The sequence below is a fragment of the Ranitomeya imitator genome, chromosome 2 (assembly GCF_032444005.1).
Source record: "Ranitomeya imitator isolate aRanImi1 chromosome 2, aRanImi1.pri, whole genome shotgun sequence".
In the NCBI taxonomy this organism is placed as follows: domain Eukaryota; kingdom Metazoa; phylum Chordata; class Amphibia; order Anura; family Dendrobatidae; genus Ranitomeya; species Ranitomeya imitator.
This window is the reverse complement of record NC_091283.1, coordinates 160,938,758-160,960,431: the sequence shown is the minus strand read 5'-3', so window position 1 is coordinate 160,960,431 and position 21,674 is coordinate 160,938,758. Positions and strand designations below refer to the sequence as shown.

General features: G+C 43.2%; 1 protein-coding gene across 8 annotated transcripts in view; it reads left to right on the top strand.

Annotated features, from left to right (window-relative positions):
- EXD3 (exonuclease 3'-5' domain containing 3) overlaps positions 1–21,674 on the top strand; it is a 356,324-nt gene that overhangs the window by 93,147 nt on the left and 241,503 nt on the right. For all 8 annotated transcript variants that reach the window (XM_069747665.1, XM_069747666.1, XM_069747671.1 and 5 more), the window contains one exon: positions 17,107–17,157. The gene's annotated coding sequence lies outside the window, so the exon portion shown is untranslated. The remainder of the gene's footprint in view (positions 1–17,106; positions 17,158–21,674) is intronic.

Genomic DNA, 21,674 nt, shown 5'->3' with positions numbered 1-21,674 from the left:
ATATCCTTGTAGACGGCTGCGCTGACTTTGACTGTTGACGGCTGCGCTGACTGTCTTGATAAAACACAGTGGAGCTACACCAGCAGATGACATGGCTCCGCAAACCATCACTGATTGTGGAAACTTCACACTAGACGCCCATCAGCTTGGATTGTGGCCTCTCCACTCTTCCTCCAGACTCTGGGACCTTGATTTCCAAATGAAATGCAGAATTTACTTTCATCTGAAAACACCTTTGACCACTGAGCAACAGTCCAGTTCTTTTTCTCCTTGGCCCAGGTAAGACGCTTCTGGCGTTGTCTATTGGTCAAGAGTGGCTTGACACACGAAATGTGACACTTGTAGCCCATGTCCTGGATACATCTGTGTGTGGTGGCTCTTGAAGCAATGACTCCAGCAGCAGTCCACTCCATGTGAATCTCCCCCAAATGTTTGAATGGCCTTTTCTTAACAATCCATTCAAGGCTGCGGTTATCCCGGTTGCTTGTGCACCTTTTTCTACCACACTTTTTCCTTCCACTCAACTTTCCATTAATATGCTTAGATACAGCACTCTGTGAACAGCCGGCTTCTGTAGCAATGACTTTTTGTGGCTTACCCTCCTTGTGGAGAGTGTCAATGAATTCCTTCTGGACATGTGACAAGTCAGCAGTCTTCCCCATGATTGTGGAGCTACTGAAACAGGTGTTTTTTATTAATTATTCTAGTTTACTGAGATAATGACTTTTGGGTTTTCATTAGCAGTAAGCCATAATCATCAACATTAACAGAAATAAACACTTGAAATAGATCACTCTCTTTGTAATGACTCTATATAATTTGAGTTTCACTTTTTGTATTGAAGAACTGAAATAAATTAACTTTTTGATGATATTCTAAGTTATTGAGAAGCACTTGTATGTTTGGCAATGTACTGTTTTCTGCATGTAAGTCAGAGCACTGATCTGTATTTGTGCTGGGCCCTATGATTCTGCTGCTGTGGTTATCTGTGGGGATCTGATTTGGCCCCTGATGCTCTTTTTGGGTCTTATGTCTGACTGTTCAATAGTCATGGGTGCATTTATTGCCTCTTGCCTTACTGGAAAAATAGCCTTCAGACACTGTCTTCAGCAATTCCAATAAAATATTTGATTGTATCTATCTTGTAGCAATCATTTCACAAGCACTTGCAATTTTCTAAGTAGATGAGAAAACTCTGTCAGATTTACTCAAGGCTCTTCTGCACCTCATTACTACAGCAGGCATGTAGGTTTATGCCAAATTGACCCATTGGCGCCAATGTCCAGAAATGCTAACCTTTGCACTGTGCAAAATTTTCCCTTAAAACCGAGCTCTGTGGCCCTGATCCCAAGTAAACCAGATCCTGACACCGTGACTCTTAAACATCTGGTTTGATGAAGCATGGCCTTGGTCTCCAGTAGTCAAAATGGGGTTAAAACTAATGGAGATTTTACGGAGGGAGGAAAAGGGGAATCGCAAGCTGCAGGAAGCTGTTTGGCTTTAACAATTTGTACAGATGGTTTCAGTTTGCCCAGATCCAGATCATTCTCTTTTCCTTCCTGGATTTTTATTTGTAGCAAACAATAATGCAGATATCTCCACATTGCTGATTTGTCTATCTGCACACAGCATCTCCATGTACATACGTGCAGGCGTCGCTCTGTCTGTCTGATATCTGCACACATGTGGACATGCCACAAAACCGTAAAAAACTGCAAACGCGCCACAGATGTCATTTATCCACCATATCATGCAGATTGGTCCCCAGTGAACCAGTGCTGTCACTTTCCTCCCACCCGTCAGAGTTGAAGGGATGATAAAGAAATTAACGCAAAGGGTAAATAAAATAAGAGACAGAAGCAAATGTGTGCTTTGTCCCCGTAGAGTACTTGAGGTAGGTGCCCATGATCTGGAATAGCAGCTTTCTGGATGCAAAATGCTGCATTGTACAGTACAAGCACAGTGGATGTGATTTATAGACTATAGCCTCTGTTTGACGTAAACTTGCTCGTGGTTCTGGTTTCCGAGCTGCAGCATGTCAATTTCTGATGCAGGCACTATAATCACCGCAATAGAAATTTTTACGATATGTATTGGATGCTGTAAGGATATGTGCACACATTGCGGATTTTGATGCGTTTCCGCAGCTTTTTCGGACGCACGGAATTCCCTCAAATCCGCAGTACAGAGTGCACACAATGTTAATGAATGGAAATGTAAAAACACTGTGCACATTCTGCTGAAAATTCCATGAGGAATCACAGCAGTTTATTTTCCGCAGCTTGTCAACTCTTTGCGGTTCCCCAGTAGCGGTTTCCATATATGTCTCCCCCTCTCTCTCTCATCCATTTTGCTAGAAAACAGCAAGTGTTTTACCCTGCGTTCCAAGTGATGCAGATTCTCTGCAGAAAAATCTGCAGGCTAATTAGCAACGTGTGCACGTACCCTTAATCTTCATTGTTCTACTTGATTAGAATTGTGGGAATGTAGCCAGAAAGGAAAGATCTGCCTTCAGCAGAATGCCTTCGCTTCCCCATCTTAATGATCTGTGTGGGTTTCAACACCTGGATTCCCACCAATTAAATCATTTGCTATACAACCCCTGGCAAAAATTATGGAATCACCGGCCTTAGAGGATGTTCATTCACTTGTTTCATTTTGTAGAAAAAAAGCAGATAACAGACATGGCACAAAACCAAAGTCATTTCAAATGGCAACTTTCTGGCTTTAAGAAACACTAAAAGAAATCAAGAACAAAAAATACCAAGTATAGGGGGAAAATTATGGAATTACTCAACTCTGAGGAAAAAATTATGGAATCACCCTGTAAATTATCACACCCAAAAATAACACCTGCATCAAATTAGATCTGCCCGTTAGTCTGCATCTTAAAAAGAGTGATCACACCTCGGAGAGCTGTTGCACCAAGTGGACTGACATGAATCATGGCTCCAACATGAGAGATGTCAATTGAAACAAAGGAGAGGATTATCAAACTCTTAAAAGAGGGTAAATCATCACGCAATGTTGCAAAAGATGTTGGTTGTTCACAGTCAGCTGTGTCTAAAATCTGGACCAAATACAAACAACATGAGAAGGTTGTTAAAGGCAAACATACTGGTAGACCAAGGAAGACATCAAAGCGTCAAGACCAGAAACTTCAAGCAATATGTCTCCAAAACAGGAAATGCACAACAAAACAAATGAACGAATTGGTGGAAACTGGAGTCAACGTCTGTGACCGAACTGTAAGAAACCGCCTAAAGGAAATAGGATTTACATTCAGAAAAGCTAAACGAAAGCCATCATTAACACCAATACAGAAAAAAACAAGGGTACAATGGGCTTAGGAAAAGCAATCGTGGACGGTGGACGACTGGATGAAAGTCATATTCAGTGATGAATCGCGAATCTGCACTGGGCAAGGTGATGTTGCTGGAACCTTTGTTTGGTGCCGTTCCAATGAGATTTATAAAGATGACTGCCTGAAGAGAACATGCAAATTTCCACAGTCATTGATGATATGGGGCTGCATGTCAGGTAAAGGCACTGGGGAGATGGCTGTCCTTACATCTTCAATAAATGCACAAGTTTATGTTGATATTTTGGACAATTTTCTTATCCCATCAATTGAAAGGATGTTTGGGGATGATGAAATCATTTTTCAAGATGATAATGCCTCCTGCCATAGAGCAAAAACTGTGAAAACATTCCTTGAAAATGGACACATAAGGTCAATGGCCTGCAAATTGTCCGAATCTCAATCCAATTGAAAATCTTTGATGGAAGTTGAAGAAAATGGTCCATGACAAGGCTCCAACCTGCAAAGCTGATCTGGCAACAGCAATCAGAGAAAGTTGGAGCCAGATTGATGAAGACTACTGTTTACACTCATTAAGGGTATGTGCACACGTTGCGGATTCTCTGCAGATCCGCACCGTTATTTGTAGTGCAGAAACGCTGCAGATCCGCAATTGATTTGCACTACAATCTAAATCAATGAGAAAAAAAAATGCTGTGCACACTTTGTGGAAAATCCGCTGCGGAAACGCTGCAGTTTAAAAGAAGTAGCATGTCACTTCTTTTTTGTTAATCTGCAGCGTTTTTGTACCCATTCCATTATAGAAAACCGCAGGGGTAAAAAACGCAGCAAATCCACAAGAAAACTGCAGCAAAAAACGCTGCGGAACCGCACAAAAACACGACAAATCTGCAGGTTCGTTTTTCTGCCAGGAGAGGTAGAATCCGCACCAGAAATTCCTAAGGCTAATCCGCAACCTGTGCACATAGCGTAAGTCCATACCTCAGAGACTGCAAGCTGTTATAAAAGCCAGAGGTGGTGCAACAAAATACTAGTGATGTTTTGGAGTGTTTTTTTGTTTGTTTGTTTTTCATGATTCCATAATTTTTCCCCTATGCTTGGTTAAAAAAGTAACCTTTACTGACTACCACATTTTTTATTCTTGATTTCTTTTAGTGTTTCTTAAAGCCAGAAAGTTGCCATTTGAAATGAGTGTAGTTTTGTGCCATGTCTGTGATCTGCTTTTTTTCTACAAAGTTAAACAACTGAATGAACATCCTCCAAGGCCGGTGATTCCATAATTTTTGCCAGGGGTTGTATTTCCAAAAGTTTTTTTTTTTTTTTTTTATAAATTAAATCCTGTGTATGCTTTAAAGTTTGTACCATCCTAAAAACATGATCTTAGAGAGAAGCTGTCACATCAAGTCTAAGTATATTCTAATCCTGAGCGATCTGTGCTTCTCGCTAAGCTATGTACAGCCATATATTTGTAGGGGTGTGTGGTATTACATGGTGCCCACTAATGGTCAAGTGATATATGGGTTTGCAGAATAAAGGCCCCACCCCCAGTTTTATACAATAACGGTCTATACTAAAGGGAATTCAGATGTGAGAGCCTCCTTACTGTGGAGGATTGCCTCCTTCGGCTGTAGTTAGTTTGTATCTTGCTGGTGACAGCCCGGCTAAAGATGTAAATAGCATCTGCCATTTTTACCTGTTGTTAATGCCGCTGTTCTCCTGAATCTGGCTATATTTTGCTTACCTTCCTGAGTCTCTACAGTCCTGAGTTATGTCCCGCTCTTCCTTGTAAATAAATCTAGTATAGTTGGCCAACTGGGTGTTATCTTTATAAATACATCCAAAGAGGTTAATTACAACTACCAATTTGTTGAAAAGACTAGATTTATATAAAGGAAAGAGTTGCCATTTCTTGGGAACAGAGAAGTGAAGGAAAAAGGTAAAAACTACACTGGATTAAGGCTATGTGCGCACGTTCATTATTTGCTTGCAGAAATTTCTGCAAGGTTTTTGCATCTCTTGACAAGAAAAATGTTGCTTTTTGCTGCGTTTTGGTATGCGTTTTTAAACACAAACACACACACTGTCACCAGCCTATATAGGAGCCTTAACAAAACAAACGTACATAGGTTGTAACCAGGCAACAACTGTTAATTTTAAAGAAAAAAAAAAAACATTGCGTGGGGTCACGCATAATTTTAATAACCAGCAGAGGGAAAGCTGATGGCTGAAGGCTAATATTCTTGGAAGGAGCCAATGGCCATAAATATTCCTAGGGTATTAATATCAGCTCACAGCTGTTTCCTTAGACTTTACTGGCTAGTTTACAGGGGGACCCCAGAAATTTTTTTTTACATAGGGTCCCCTTATAAAACCTAACCAGCAAAGGCTAGGCAGAAAATTGTAGGCTGATATGAATAGCCTAGGAAGTGGTCATGGATATTGGGCCCTCCCAGACTAAAAACTTCAGTTCTTAGCCGCCCCAGAAACGGCGAATCTATAAGATGCGCCAAATCTGGTTCTTAGCCTCACTCTTCCCACTTGTCCTGTAGCTGTGACAAGTGGGGTTCATATTTGTGGGGGTGATGTCACCTTTGTATTATCAGGCAACATCAAGCCCACAGGTTAGTAATGGAGAGGCATCTATAAGACACCTATCCATTCCTAACCCCGCAGTGATATTGTATAAAAATGCAGACACCCAGAATAAAGTCCTTTATATGAAATAATGACACAGACTCCTTTAATATCCTTAATTAAGCCTTACTCACCGAACGCCTAATCCACCGAAGGCAACATCTCCTGCAACAAAAATGAAATAATAAACCACAATCTTCCTCACCTGTCCGCTGAGAAGAAAATCCATAATGTCCCCCGATGATCCTATTCACTTTGAGAGCAGTCACCTCTGTGATGTAACTGCTTTCAAAGACAGCCGGCGATACACTGCGGGAGCGATTACCTCCTGTCATTCTATCACTGAGCTGTCATGAGAGAGTTCACCGGAGGTCATCACCTGATCAGCTCCGGGGATCTGTCATGAACCGGGGGTGTTTGGTTGCCTCAGTTCTTTCTTCAGGGATTTATTTATATCCCACTTCCCATTTCCAGTTTGGAACTTGCAGCTCTCGGGCGCCCCCCTTACCCTCATGTCTGTCAGGGAACTGCACCTAGGATAATTAGTCACCAGAAAGGCTGCCCGGTCGTGTACTAGCTATTGGGCACGCTGCCGTGAGGGTGATATACCTATTCCCCACCGCAGCCAGACAATACTCTTATACACCCCATTCCGCTGCAGAAACACACAAAGAATTTACATTCTGCAGAAAAAAATGCACTGCGAATACTTGGGAATTTACTGATCATGTGCACAACACTTCAGGATTGTCATTGAATTAGCTTGTATAAGGATTCTATAGTGTTTTTGGCCCATTTCCGCGTGGAAAAATGCAGTGAAAATGCTTCAAAAACAGTGTGCACATAGCCTAAGAAGAACCGCAGCATTTACACAAATTAAGGCTAGTTTCTCATTAGCGTTCTGAGGAGCTGTGGAGGGCTGCGGACTTGCTCCGTGAAGCCCCGCCCTCGGCTGTACCGCCGCCGCTAGCTCCGCCTACTTCTGCATGCGGCCTGCGTACCTATCTGTAACATTAGGTACACAGGTCGTGCAGCTGTATACGGATGCTTCCGCATGCTTCGTTTTGACGATGCGGTGACCAGTATGGGACGCAGCTGGTAGCAATTATTATTTTTTTCGCCGCATACATCCGCACGACCTGCGTACCTAATGTTAAAGATAGGTACGCAGGCTGCATGCAGAAGTAGGCGGAGCTAGCGACGGAGGTGCGGCCGAGGGCGGGGCTTCACGGAGGAAGTCTGCAGCTCCTCAAAACGCTAGTGTGGAACTAGCCCTAAAAAAAAAAAGAAAGAAATACACATTTATGGAAACTGACATGTTCTATTTTTTTCCTTCCAATTCGCTTTACACATTAGACACATACACGTCAATAGAAGGGCTTTGGTGCTGCAATCTATAAACCACCAAGATGTCAGGGGCTCTTTATTTTAGAGTATGAATCCCTCTGACCTCGGATATGTTGCACGTTCAGACTGGAGTGTCACTTTAAAGGGACTCTGTCACCTGAATTTGGAGGGAACAATCTTCAGCCATAGGGGCGGGGTTTTCGGGTGTTTGATTCACCCTTTCCTTACCCGCTGGCTGCATGCTGGCTGCAATATTGGATTGAAGTTCATTCTCTGTCCTTCATAGTACACGCCTGCGCAAGGCAAGATTCCCACTAGTAAGGAAAGGGTGAATCAAACACCCCAAACCCCGCCCCTATGGCTGAAGATTGTTCCCTCCAAATTCAGGTGACAGAGTCCCTTTAAGGTGGTCATAGACATATGATCTTAATTTGCTGATTCCCAATTTTGTTAGGATGGGGTGTATTGATAAACTGAAGGTGCGATTTTTATTTTTGTTTATTTTTTGCTTTGGATGCAAGAGCCGTGATTCTGGGCCATATAAAGGTTAACTAGCGGATTTTTGCAGCATAAAATCTCTAATGATTGGCTTCTCTCCTGGAGGTCTGGCTGCTGTGAAAGGGTTAAAAGGTTAAATTCCAATGCAGTATAATCAGGGCCCGGCTGCAGCCTCCTTGCATATTTCCAATCAATGTCCAAGAGACCGTGACATACTAATCTGGAGGGTCTGACACTCAATCCATGACCAATCAGCAATTTACAGGACTGACTTCCTAGATTCGGAGACCGCCTCTGTTACAACTTCACATGAAGCCTCACAATGATCATCACCCATTACTTGTCTGCTGTGGGGATAGCCAAGCCCCCTATGTGGGATACAACCTTAGCTTCTCTGTGAATTCATGGAGCACTCCTTTTATATGAATTGGGAATACCTCATCTTTTGTTTGTTGAGGTTATTATTTCCTGTAGATCTCTTAACTCCCCCACCCCCCTCAGAAGTGGTGCCGCTTATCCATGCGCTGTGTCTGGTATTGTCGCCCAGTCCACTTAAAGTGAATGAGGCCGAGCTGCAATCCCTGTCTCAGCCACAAGGCAAGGGGGGCGTTATATAGTACACTTATTATTATTATTTTTTTGTGGTCCTCTTTTCTATATATATAATTATTTTTTTTTCCAGCTAATAATAATAATAATAATCTTTATTTTTAGCGCTAACATATTCCGCAGCGCTTTACAGTTTTGCACACATTATCATCACTGTCCCCGATGGGGCTCACAATCTAGAATTCCTATCAGTATGTCTTTTGCACTTATCCTTACTTAGCTTCTTCCAGCACTTTTTATGAAATCACAGATAGGTGCAGGTGCTATTTACATACACTAGTCTGGTCTATAGATCGGGCCATAGATATCCTTGCTGCAATTTTATTTTTGATACAGATTGCTGTTCCACTGACATACTGGCAATGGGTGCTTGTGCTGTTACTGGGCGGACCATTGCACACATGTACACGTTCATATAATACAATCTCCTGAACGAGCCCTTATGTGAGCAGAATGGAGAGAAAGGTGTTATCCATCGGCCGGTGTAATCTACCAATGCAGAAGAGAAGTTGTTTGTATGAATGCGATTCCAGGTAAGTAACAGTGCTGGTATCGGGGTAGTGAGCGCATCTCTGCACTATAATACATGTTTATCTCTGGATAAATTCAAGATAACAAATGCAGTGAATTTACAATATTACTCATGTAGACAATACCAAATACATACACTGTAGCTTTATATCTACATGTATTGGTGATACTGTTTCTTAAAGGGGCTGTGCCCAACAAAAAAAGAAAAAGTGGCACTAAAACCAATGAATAAAAGAAAACCTACTTGTGATTAACCCACACCTCGCCACCCCGCCTGACATTACTATGATAATGTGTGCAAACTGTAAAGCGCTGCGGAATATATTAGCGCTATGTGAAAATAAAGATTATTATTACTATTACAACAGAATGAACACATAGTTCGGTCTCCCCGCTTTCACCAACGTGACGCTCCGCACCCACTTGGAGACACGTAAGGTCAGCCTGGTACAGTTTTACACAGATACCACCAGTTCACACGGGCATGGGGAGTGAGAGGATGTGGCCCACACAGTCACTGACGTGGCACCACACTCGCCCACTACCCTGACAGGCTGAGAGTAAGCACGGAGTATCACAGATCCCCACATGTTTTTTTTTTCTTGGGTGTCTATCAGCTGCAATAAATGGGGGGCAGTGACTTGAGCATGCCACTCGAGCACACGCGATATTCGATGCAAACTGAAGTAGCGAGCACTTGCGCTTAATACAGCGCTGGGGTCCTGGGTTCAAATCCCACCTAGGACAACCTCTACAAGGAGTTTGTATGTTCTCTCCGTGTTTGCGTGGGTTTCCTCCGGGTACTCCGGTTTCCTTCCACATTCCAAAGACATACTGATAGGGAATCTAGATTGTGAGCCCCATCGGGGACAGCGATGATAATGTCTGTAAAGCACTGTGGAAATAATGGCGCTATATATGTGAGTAAAATAAATTAAAAAAAATACTACTGATGATATACTCAATATAACAACCTAATGTTATCAAATTCTGTGTCATACCTGGGGGTTCAAAATGCTCACTATACCGCTGGATAAAATCATTGAGGGGTGTGGTTTCCTAAATGGGGTCACTTGTGGGGGAGGTTTCCACTGTTTAGGCACATCAGGGGATCTCCAAACGTGACATGGCTTAGCTTAATTATTCCAGCAAATTTTACATTCAAAAAGTGAAATGGCCCCTTCCGAGCCCTGCTGTGCGTCCAAACAGTAGATTTCCCTCACAAATAAGGTATCTGCGTATTCATGAGAAATTGCACAACAAAGTTTGGGGTCCATTTTCTCCTGTTACCCTTGTGAAAATTAAAAAGTTTGTGTCTAAAGTAAATTTTTGTAAAAATATTAAATGTTCATTGTTTCCTTCCACATTGCTTTAGTTCCTGTGAAACACCTGAAGGGTTAATAAACTACTTGAATGTGGTTTTGAGCACCTTGAGGGGTGCAGATTTTAGAATGGTGTCATTTTTGAGTACTTTCTGGCACATAGGCCCCTCAGTCACTTCAAATGTGTTGTGGTTTCTCAAAAAAAAAGACAGTGGTCAGAATTGTAAAAATTGGTTTGGTCATTAAGGGGTTAAACATACAAGTGCTGGTCTTGTGATGCCTTGTGACATAGTTTATATCTGGAATAAGGCTACTTTCACACTAGTCCGTTGGCCCGACGTACCGACGGACAGTGTGATTGATTAGCACAACGTGGGCAGCGGATGCAGTTTTACAACGCATCCGCTGCCCATTGTGAGTTTCGGGGAGGAGGGGGCGGAGTTTCGGCAACGCATGCACGGTCAAAAATGGCGGACCCGATGCACAAAAAAAGTTACATTGAACGTTTTTTGTGCGTCGCGGCCGCCAAAAACACGACACATCCGTCGCACGACGGATGCGACGTGTGGCAATACATCGCAATGCGTCGCTAATGCAAGTCTATGGAGAAAAAAACGCATCCTGCGGGCAACTTTGCAGGATGCATTTTTTCTCCAAAACGACGCATTGCGACGTCTGTCACACAACGCTAGTGTGAAAGTAGCCTCAGACCAGGAGCACTGCAGGAATTGACGGTATCATCCTGAATAACGCAGGTGCCACCACTGCTGACAGGAGCGAGCGATGAGCGACAGCAGGACCCGGCTCCTCTCTGCGGCTTACAATCCAAAATGCACATTGCAGTTTTTAAATAAACCTCAGCCATGCGGCCAGGAGTAACAAAGGTATTGCTGGTCCCAGCTGCCCATGGATGCCATTTGGCCTGATTACCCCGGGCCATTCCAGGAACAGATTGGAAGCTATTGTTTAGACAATTGGCTATAGATTATTCAGATCTAGAGGGGATGCCTGTGTCAGGGAGTTTAGATATGTGCTGTAAGTGGAGGCTTCCCCATCCTATAATTCACATGATCTGGGGTAGATCTACTAAGCTAAAGCCAGAAAATTATGACTGAATTTATTCACGTGTCTTGTGCTAGATTCATTATATCTTTTAGGCACTTTTTGTGCCTTCTGACTCCTGAGACAAAGTGCTTGGAAACCGAGGTGTGAGCGAATGGATTAAAATGTGCCACATTATGCCAAAAGTTTGGCTAAAAAATTGCTTGTCTCTGCTTGGCCAACGGTAATCCCCGCCAATCTCGAGGGCATTTATTATCCACTAGATTGTGGCCCGATTCTAACGCATCGGGTATTCTAGAATATGCATGTCCCCGTAGTATATGGACAATGATGATTCCAGAATTCGCGGCAGACTGTGCCTGTCGCTGATTGGTCGAGGTAACCTTTATGACATCATTGTCGCCATGGCAACCATTATGACATCTACATCGATACTGTGCCTGTCGCTGAATCAGAAACGTGGGATTTCTACGTCCTTTATGACACCATCGTCGCTGTGCCCGTTGCTGATTGGTCGAGGCCTGGCGGCCTCGACCAATCAGACGCGGGATGTCTACGTCCTTTATGACATCATCATCGCTGTGCCCGTCGCTGATTGGTCGAGGCCGCCAGGCCTCAGCAACGGGCACAGCGACGATGATGTCATAAAGGACGTAGAAATCCCACGTTTCTGATTCAGCGACAGGCACAGAGACGCGGGATTTCCAGGACAGACAGACAGACAGACACAGACAGACAGACGGAAAAACCCTTAGACAATTATTTATATAGATGTGGCGGCCGTGTGCCCACACGGTTTTATGGCCATTTTTTTTCTTGTTTTGGTTATAATAATAATAATTTTTAATAATTTTTATTTATATAGCGCCAACATATTCCGCAGCACTTTACAATTAAGCGGGGACATGTACAAACAATAAATTCGGTACGAGTTAAGACAATTTAAACAGTGACATTAGGCGTGAGGTCCCTGCTCGCAAGCTTACAATCTACAAGGAAATGGGGGGACACAATAGGTGAAAAGTGCTTGTTATTTCAGGTCTGGCAATTATAATAAATAGGGATTTTCATATAAAGCTGCATGATCCGGTCATCAGCCCGTGTGTTTAAGTGCAATAATCAAATATCAAGTGCCGTTATCATGTGTATGGAGGGTGTGGAGACAGATGAATAGTAGGGTGCAGATTCACATGCAGATAATATTTGGAAGGAGGGAACAGGACAAAGTTAGTTTACTGAGTAGTTGATGTGGTAGGCTTGTTTGAAGAGATGGGTTTTTAAAGCACGCTTGAATAGGTCGGGGCTAGGTATCAGTCTGATCGTCTGGGGAAGTGCATTCCAGAGAGCTGGCACAGCACGAGAGAAGTCTTGGAGACGGAGGTGTGAGGTTCGGATTACAGGGGATGTTAGTCTTAAGGTACCTTCACACATAACGATATTGTTAACGATATCGTTGCTTTTTGTGACGTAGCAACGATATCGTTAATAAAATCGTTGTGTGACAGCGACCAACGATCAGATGTGAGAATAATAATACTTAGGAGAACTGTTTTCTTTGTTCTTTTGTTTAGATCTCATTTTTTATTTCTCAGTGTTACTGCATATTGTACAGACTTTGGGCAAGTTTGTGTAGTTGCCTCCATCCATTCCATTAGGAAAATGGTTTCCTCTTCATTGATTGAGCAAGTTGCCTAAGATTATACAATCCAGCAGTATTTCGGGTGCTTACCCCTCTGGTGTTCCCCAGTGGTCTGTGCCGCTCACATAAACACCCCCAGCGCTTTCCTGATGCGTCTTCTGCCTGAAAATCTTGGCAGTTTTGCCAGCATCACACACGTGGTGTGCACATGCCCTTAGCTTGTCAGGATCTTCGAGGTGTTGTATCAGGTCGGCAGCGGAGTCCTGCTCGGACTTCAGTTGCCAATCTGGGCAGTTCCTTACCCGCTCCTGTCTGACACCATTCACTTATATGTGACTGAGCGGCTCTGACTTGTAATCCCCGGGAGTTGTGAACGATGAAGGCCCGTGGTCTCGTTGACCATCTGATCAGGAAGGGTGCAGAGATTTGAACCCCTGCTGATCTGATCTTTGTGGATTATACTAAAGACAGACCTACAGTTCCCTAGTCCTGGAGAATTCAATTATAATGCATTTTACGATATATTCTTGGGGTGGAGGAGCTTGGTAATGGTTCATTTAGACGAGCAGACAGTTGCTGAAGGAGCCTTTGTAAGAGTGCTTCTATCAATTTAAACTGTAAAGCGCTGCGGAATATGTTGGCGCTATATAAATAAAGATTATTATTATTATTATTATTATCCAATTGTGGGCATGTGGACACATAACGTCTGGTGATCGGCCCGATTATGCCCATGAACAATATGGGATGTGATCTTCTGGTAAGGTGGACAGAACATATTAACCATCATTCTGTTTTCCTTCGGCCTATTACAGAGCCATAACCGAAGTATATATTGGATCAGCGCCCGCTAATGAGTCAAGATTATCCTGACTAAATGCACCTGTTATCAGTGTCAGCCCCCATAACTGTAAGAGAGGGCTACAGGTCTCTATAGGTCTGAAGAATTGTAACTGATAAAATGTATCTCTGCACAATAACTCACAACTGATAGGATCAGATACCCGGCTTAGCAGACAGTTGGATTAGATATGTGACTCAGCAGACAGTATCACATTTGATGGGATTAGATACACGGCTCAGCAGACAGATTTCACCCAGGATATGATTAGATACACGGCTCAGCAGACCGTATCGCAAAGCATTACATGCATAGCTCAATAGACGGTATCACAAAAGATTAGATGCTCAACAGACGGTAACAAACAGGATAGGCTTAGATACGGGGGCTCAGCAGAAAGTATCCTACATGATAGTTAGATACAGGAGCTCAGCAGGTAATAAAGCACAGGATAGGATTATATGCGATGGCTCAGCAGACAGTATCACAAAGGATAGGCTTAGATACAGGGTGCTCAGCAGACAGTATCACATCAGATAGGATTAGGTACTGTGGCTTTCTCCTGGCTCTGTGTCCCCCTCACCCGACTCTCCTTGGTAATGGCAGATTGGCAGCAGTGACTGCGTGGCATCCGTCTGGGGGGTCTCCTAAATGTTCCCACCTTGGCTTGGCTTACAAAGCTGCTTGGTGTCACTTTAGTCCTGTGGTCTAAGGAGCATGACAGATGATACATGATGGTAGCGGGGGTCAGGGGAGCATCACCCAGCTGCTCAATTCAAGAAAGGAGGCAAAAGCCCAACCTGCCAATATTTACAAAGCGTCAGTCCCAGCAGAGCGGGCGGTCTCCCTGTGATGGGGGCACTTTTTAATTAGGCAGGGCTTGGATAGCGGATTACTTAACACAGCGCAGCTATGGAGGCATCTGCTCGTTTCTTGTGTACAAGGCCGCACATTAACATAACTGTAGATGCCTAGGAAAGCTGGAGAACAATTAGGGGTTTCCTTTTCTGCTCAGCGTCCTCAGGCACCCGGCCACCATCCACTTGTGCCTGGTGGAGTATGCATATTTCCAGGAGAGATCACCCAATGCAGCACCTGCAGACCGTCCGCCCATCTATGCTTTTCCTTGACTGTTGGAACCGGGTCCACATGAAGATCCCTTTCATGACTGAAAATAAAAACAGCTTTTTGGATTCCAGTTTGTTTCCTTATTCGGAAATTGCACAAGGCCCCATGTTTGATCTTGCCGACACCTCTTCGTTAGTCATAAATGTAAAATTTCTTTGTCATTTCCTTCATCATCTCTTGCCTATCCTTCATCAATTGCAGAATTTATTGATTGCTTTTACTTTTTTTTTTTTATCCATGTTCCATAGTTACAGATCACCTTTTTATGACTTGTGACTAGTGTTTAAAAATTTAATGTGCAGGATAAGAAATGTAAAATTCTAAAATGTAACGTGCTGCGGAATATGTTGGCACTATAGAAATAAAATTATTATTTTTTATAAGACAACTTCTTTCCAAAACAGTGCCACACCTGTCCGCTGATTGTGTCTGATATTGCAGAGCAGATCCATTAAAGTGAATGATGCCGAGCTGTAATATTGCGTACAATCTCCTGATGCTGTTTTTGGAAAACTGAAGCAATCATTTTCTCTTCTTGAATATTCAATTGAATGAATACTCAGCCATCTGATCCAGCATAGCGGGTACACATACAGCTCGGTGGTGGCGGCTCCATTTCTTGTGCCGCAGGAGACACTTGTTTGCGAAGAATAACCTGTTTTTTTTGTAATTTTCCCATGCACTTCATGTTTTACCTTCTTACAAGTTATGGTATATCCACTCTGCTTGCTGGCAGTGAATGGAATAATGTTTTTGATGATATTTTGTGGCTATTAATTTGTCTTAAAAATGTCATGCCCATTTAGTTTGGTCTGTTGTAAATGGAGTGCCAAACTTGCAGCTGCGAAAAAATAAGTAACAATCAGTTTTGGTTAAAGGGATTGTTCACATGAAAAAATCTTTAGTAAAATCCTTCGTAAATTGTATATATTTCTATTTTTAAAATCCTTCAATATACTTAAATTTAGAAAGTTGCTCCGATCACAAGATATTATCAAGAATAACATGCCCAGCAATGTGTATGAAGGGGGCTGGCTGAGGGTTCAATTCATTAGCGAAGCCAGCCCCCTCCTCTTACTGTGCAGTGACTGTTATTCTCTGAAGGGGGCACTTTTTTATTTAAAGTATATTAGTACATTGTATTTTTATTTTAAACACATTTAAAATGATGACATCCAAGATCTTGCTGCCAGTGTGCGGAGGGTCACGTGGAGTGTGTCATTGCCAGAGGCTGAGGTTTCCAGAGTGCAGGGGCAGCACAAAGGAGTCCAGAAGAGAGAAATTGCTTGTTTAAAAGAATTTGGAAGCAGAGTTTTTCTAGTATCTATCAATAATTTTGTTATTCCTCATTTAGGGTACAGTACAGAAGTGTAAATATTTTAACTCTTCCCCTGACGAAGCCGTCCCTGTAACGGCGATACGCGTGGGGTTCCTCCCCGCTCTGATCCCTGCCTCCTACACATTGTTTCCCTGGCGGTTTTTGCTCTTATAGCTCTATATGGCTGGACCTAGGACTTTTATGCATATTTCAGGTATTTGGCCATTGCTGCCCCAGACATAGAGCGCATGGCGCATTTGCCTTTTTCACCTGTACCCTGTTTTTTCATCTTTGGTCTATCGGACTTTTTTTGCTGACATACAGGTATTGATTATTTTTTTTGCCATCTTTCTCTATACCTGTGGATAGGGTCTGTGTCCTTATTCGGACGTTTACGAGCATTATATATATTCTCCACTTAGGGAACTCTATATTTATTTAATGAAGTACAGCTGGATAGGGCCACCCTTATGCATTGTATTTGATGTATGTTTATTATACTTATTTGTTATCTAGCTATGCATATTGTGTAGGTTATGTGATACTGTACCTTTGCAACATTTGCACGGTACGTGCCACTGTTGGGCTACCGTTACCTTTACGGATCATTGTGGGGACTTTTCGGTGTGTTCACCTGTTTTTAATGTTTTTATTTTTGCATCAATAAAGTTTGCCTTTTTTTATATTTCTATACTTATTGTGGTGTGCAGTGTTTCCCTCTTTTTTTCATTGTCATTATATTACCACTCTTCTGCACCCCTCCTTATGTGATATACAGTATTAGTAGTGCGCTGGTGCCCTATATGTTGTAAATATTTTAACTCTGCATGAACTCTGTTATCATTTTCATTACAGATTTTAAGAAGTTTTTGTGTCTTATCTGGAAACCACAGGACTTGTGGCAGTGTAAGTGATTTTACTTTTTCTACTCTTTAAATTTGTAGTGAATGTCTACCCAATGAAGTTGTGGTAAACCAAAGTCCTCTCCTGATGACATTATTGTGATTACACGCAGCCACCACCAGAGGGAGCTTGGCTCCCATGCCCCCCCTTGTGGTGGCAGCAGGCAGTCAGATTTGTTTCATTTAACCCTGTGCATACCAAGAATTTGGAGCATCATTTTCCAAAAACCGAAACTTCACCCCTACTGACCCCAAAACAGCAATGTGGAAATTTACTTCAAGTCACATACACACGTGTATGTGCTACTCCGAGGTATTGACAATATCTGGGAATTAATGAGAGTTTATGAATGCATTATCATGCTGCAGTGTCCACAGTCATGCACCAATCACATTTGCAATTATTTTTATTATAGCCGGACTTAGGCTTAGATCTTGTAAAAGTTGAATTTTATGAACAGAATTCTAAAAATTATACGTTAAAAATATTAGAAATTCTCCTTTGCCCCATAACACATGACGTTATTACACATTCAGGTACATAGATTATACCAAAGAAAAATTAGTTGTTCATGGGAACGAGTAGTCACTATAAGTGGACAAGATGACTGTAAGGTGTCGCTCAAGAGTAAGCTCTAATTTATTTTTTTCCCCCTCCAAATTGTAGTAATGTGTGTGACCCAGTAGAGGACACCAAATCCTAGTACACTCTGTATGTCATTCACCAGCATGGACCCTTATCCCAAATCACTCAGCCTTCTGTACCCTGAGAGCCACATGCTGCTAAAAAGGGGAAGACAGGCAGTGCAAAAATAGAAAATAATGAATGTGGCAAATTTTGCTAATTTGCTTATTAGTGTGAAATGTTCTATCCAGATTGGCACAGTTCTGTGGTTGGGACATGTCTGCAAGAATGTATGTTAATTGCCAATATACAGAATATATTCAGGACATCCTGAGCTAATGGTTAAAACCAGTGCTGTGTATAGCTTCAGTATACGGTGGGTCTTGTGGGATGTAGCCGGTATATGTCTTGTCTTGTGGGGTGTTCCCCATATACGGCAGATGTTGCTGGGTTTTTCTGGTATAGAGGATATTTTGTGGGGTGTTCCCGGTATACGGCAGGTGTTGGGGTGTGTTACCCATATATGGCATATGTTGTGGGGTGTTTCCGGAATAGAGCAGATCTTGTGTGTTGTGTGTTTTCGGTATACGAAGGGTCTTGTGGGGTGTTTCCAGTATACGGAGGGTCTTGTGAGGTGTCCCCAGTCTATGGCAGGTCTTGGTGGATGTTTCCAGTATACAACATTTCTACTTGGGTGTTCCAGGTATACTGCGGGTCTTTTTCGGTGTTCCCGGTATTCTTGTTGGATGTACCCTGTATATGGCGGGTCTTGTTGGATGTTGCCGGTATACGATGGGTCTTGTTGGTTATTCCCGGCATACGACGGGTCTTGTTGGATGTTACCGGTATACGACGGGTCTTGTTGGTTGTTCCCGGTATACGATGGGTCTTGTTGGTTATTCCCGGTATACGACGGGTCTTGTTGGTTATTCCCGGTATACGACGGGTCGTGTTGGTTGGTCCCAGTATACGACGGGTCTTGTTGGTTATTCCCGGTATACGACGGGTCGTGTTGGTTGGTCCCAGTATACCACGGGTCTTGTTGGTTGTTCCTGTTATACGATGAGTCTTGTTGGTTGTTCCCGGTATACGACGGGTCTTGTTGGTTGTTCCCAGTATACGACGGGTCTTGTTGGTTGTTCCCGGTATACGACGGGTCTTGTTGGTTGGTCCCAGTATACCACGGGTCTTGTTGGTTGTTCCTGTTATACGATGGGTCTTGTTGGTTGTTCTCGGTATACGGCGGGTCTTGTTGGGTGTTCAACAACAAAAAAAAGTCTGACTGCTGTGCTTGCCAACAACGGTTTTGCCACCAAGTATTAAGTCTTGTTTGCCAGAGGGATCAAATACTTATTTCTCATTGTATAAATTATATACATTTGCATTTTGCAATGTGATTTTCTGGATTTTATTTTTGATATTCATTCTCTCAATGTTAAAATTAACCTACCCTTAAAATTATAGACTGTTCGTATGTTTGTCAGTGGGCAAACTTACAAAGTCAGCAAGGGATCAAATGCTTATTTCCCCCACTGTAAGTGTCCAAATATATATTGGAAAATAATACAGGTAACCGTATTATCCTTGCCCTTATGTTCCCCTATTTTTTCCATTATGGACTATAGTTTCTCTTGTTTTCAAACATATATTTGGATGCTTACCTGTTTTTAATCTACCATATATACTTGTATATGGGAGATTAGTTAGGAGACTTATGGAGGATAAAGGTTATGGATGGCGTTGTAGGACAGTGTTAGTAGGCCACAGAGGAGGATGTTACAGTAATCGAGGCGGGAGATGATGAGGGCATGCACAAGCATTTTGGTAGAGTGAGTGCTGAGGAAAGGACGGATTCTGGAGATATTTTTTTAGCTGGAGGCGACAGGAGGTGGCGAGAGCTTGAATGTGTGGTTTGAAGGACAGGGCGAAGTCAAGGGTTACTCCGAGGCAGTGGATTTCCGGTGATGTTATTTATTGTGATGGATAGCTCAGGTGGGGAAGATACGTGAGATGGAGGAAAGAAAAGTAGTTCAGATTTGTCCACATTCTCGTTCTTCCTCGATCAGGATCTTGGGGAAGCAAGAAGAGAAGGAGGATATGGCTGATAGACGCTTCAGTATTTTGGACAGTAGAGAGGTGACGTCTGTGCCAGAGAATATGATCTGTGTGTCATCAGCGTGCAGATGGTACTGGAAGCAATAGGACTTAATGAGTTGTCCCAGGCCAAGGGTATAAGATAGAGAAAAGTAGGGGTTCTAGGACAGAGCCTTGGGGGACTCCCACACTACCTCCTCATCCCACCCTCTCACTGTTGGAGTGGGAGACATGAAATGTGCGGTTGGTGAGGTATGAGGAGCTCCAGGATAGGGCAAGATCTTTGACACCAAAGTATGAGAGAGTGGTCAACTGTGTCGAAGGCAGAGGACAGGTGTAGAAGGAGGAGTATAGAGAATCGTCTGTTGGCTTTGGCTGCAAGCAAGTTGTTAGTAATTTTGATAAGGGCAGTTTCAGTGGAATGGTGGGGGCGGAAGCCAGATTGTCGAAGAGCGAGTTAATTAGAGGTGGGAAGAAAGCTCAGCATGAACATGCTGTTCAAGTAGTAGCTGGACATGGGTGACAGGTGAGGAGGACGGTGATGAGAACGTGAGTAGATGGTGGTCCGTTATGTGGAGGATTAGTCAATAAAGGCCGTGGACGACAGGCCTGAAGGTCGGTATATGGTGAGGGTCACTTGGAGATTGGAGGGAGAGTAGATGCGGACAGAGTGGACATCAAAATAAGGGAGGATGAGGGAGGGAAGAGGTGAGATGGGGTGCTGTTGGTAGAAAGGAGAAAACCAGCTCCTCCACAATGTCTGTTGCCAAGGCGAGGATTGTGGGTGAATTGGAGGCCGCCATAACACAGCGCAGCCGTAGAGGCAGTGCGGGGGATGTTGGCCATGTTTCTGTGAAGCCCAGGAAGGAAAAATTGTGAGAGGTAAAGAGGTTGTGAATCGCATCGAGCTTATTGCAAACGTATCAGGAGTTCCAGAGTCATCAAGAGTGTGTGTGGGGGAGGGGGGGGGGGGGGTTGGTTTGTCAGGGGCACAAGTTTTACATAGGAAAGATTACTGTTGTTCATATTAGGTAGGGAGGCATACAATAGGAGAGGGAATTAATGGGAAGTATCAGCTGTTGGGGGTCCAGGATTGGGAGATATGTCGCCAGCAGTGAGGAGAAGCAGAGAGAGGGAGAGCAGGTGGGAGAAGGAGAGTGGACGGCCTGTTTTATGTTTTAGTAGGAGAGATCTGAGATTGAGGAGTAGTTCGGCAGAAGAGGTCAGGTGGAGAGGTAAGAGGGAAGGTGATAATTATTTGTTTAGAGGGTGCTGGGGTAGAGGGATAGCGAAGGAGAGTAAGGATTAGTGGAGCAAAAACTAAGGGCATATGTAATCATGGTGAATGAGTAAGCGTGGGAAAAAGAGAGAAGCTATAAGTACTAGTGATGAGCGAATATACTCGTTACTCGAGATTTCTCAAGCACGCTAGGGGGTCCTCCGAGTATTTTTTCGTTTTTCTTGCCGCAGCTCAATGATTTACATCTGTTAGCCAGCATAAGTACATATGGGGGTTGCCTGGTTGCTAGGGAACCCCCACAGGTACTTATGCTGGCTAACAGATGTAAATCATTCAGCTGCGGCAATGAAAACTAAATCTCCGAGCACTAAAAAATACTCGGAGGACACCCGAGCGTGCTCGCGAAATCTCGAGTAACGAGTATATTAGCTCATCACTAATAAGTACATTTAATATTCAGTGGTTACTCGCTCCTTCCATTCACTTCTGGTTAATTTCTGGTATAGTTTGCTGTGCACTTAAAAAATCAGCACTTTAAGAAGCTGCACCAGATCTTCATGTA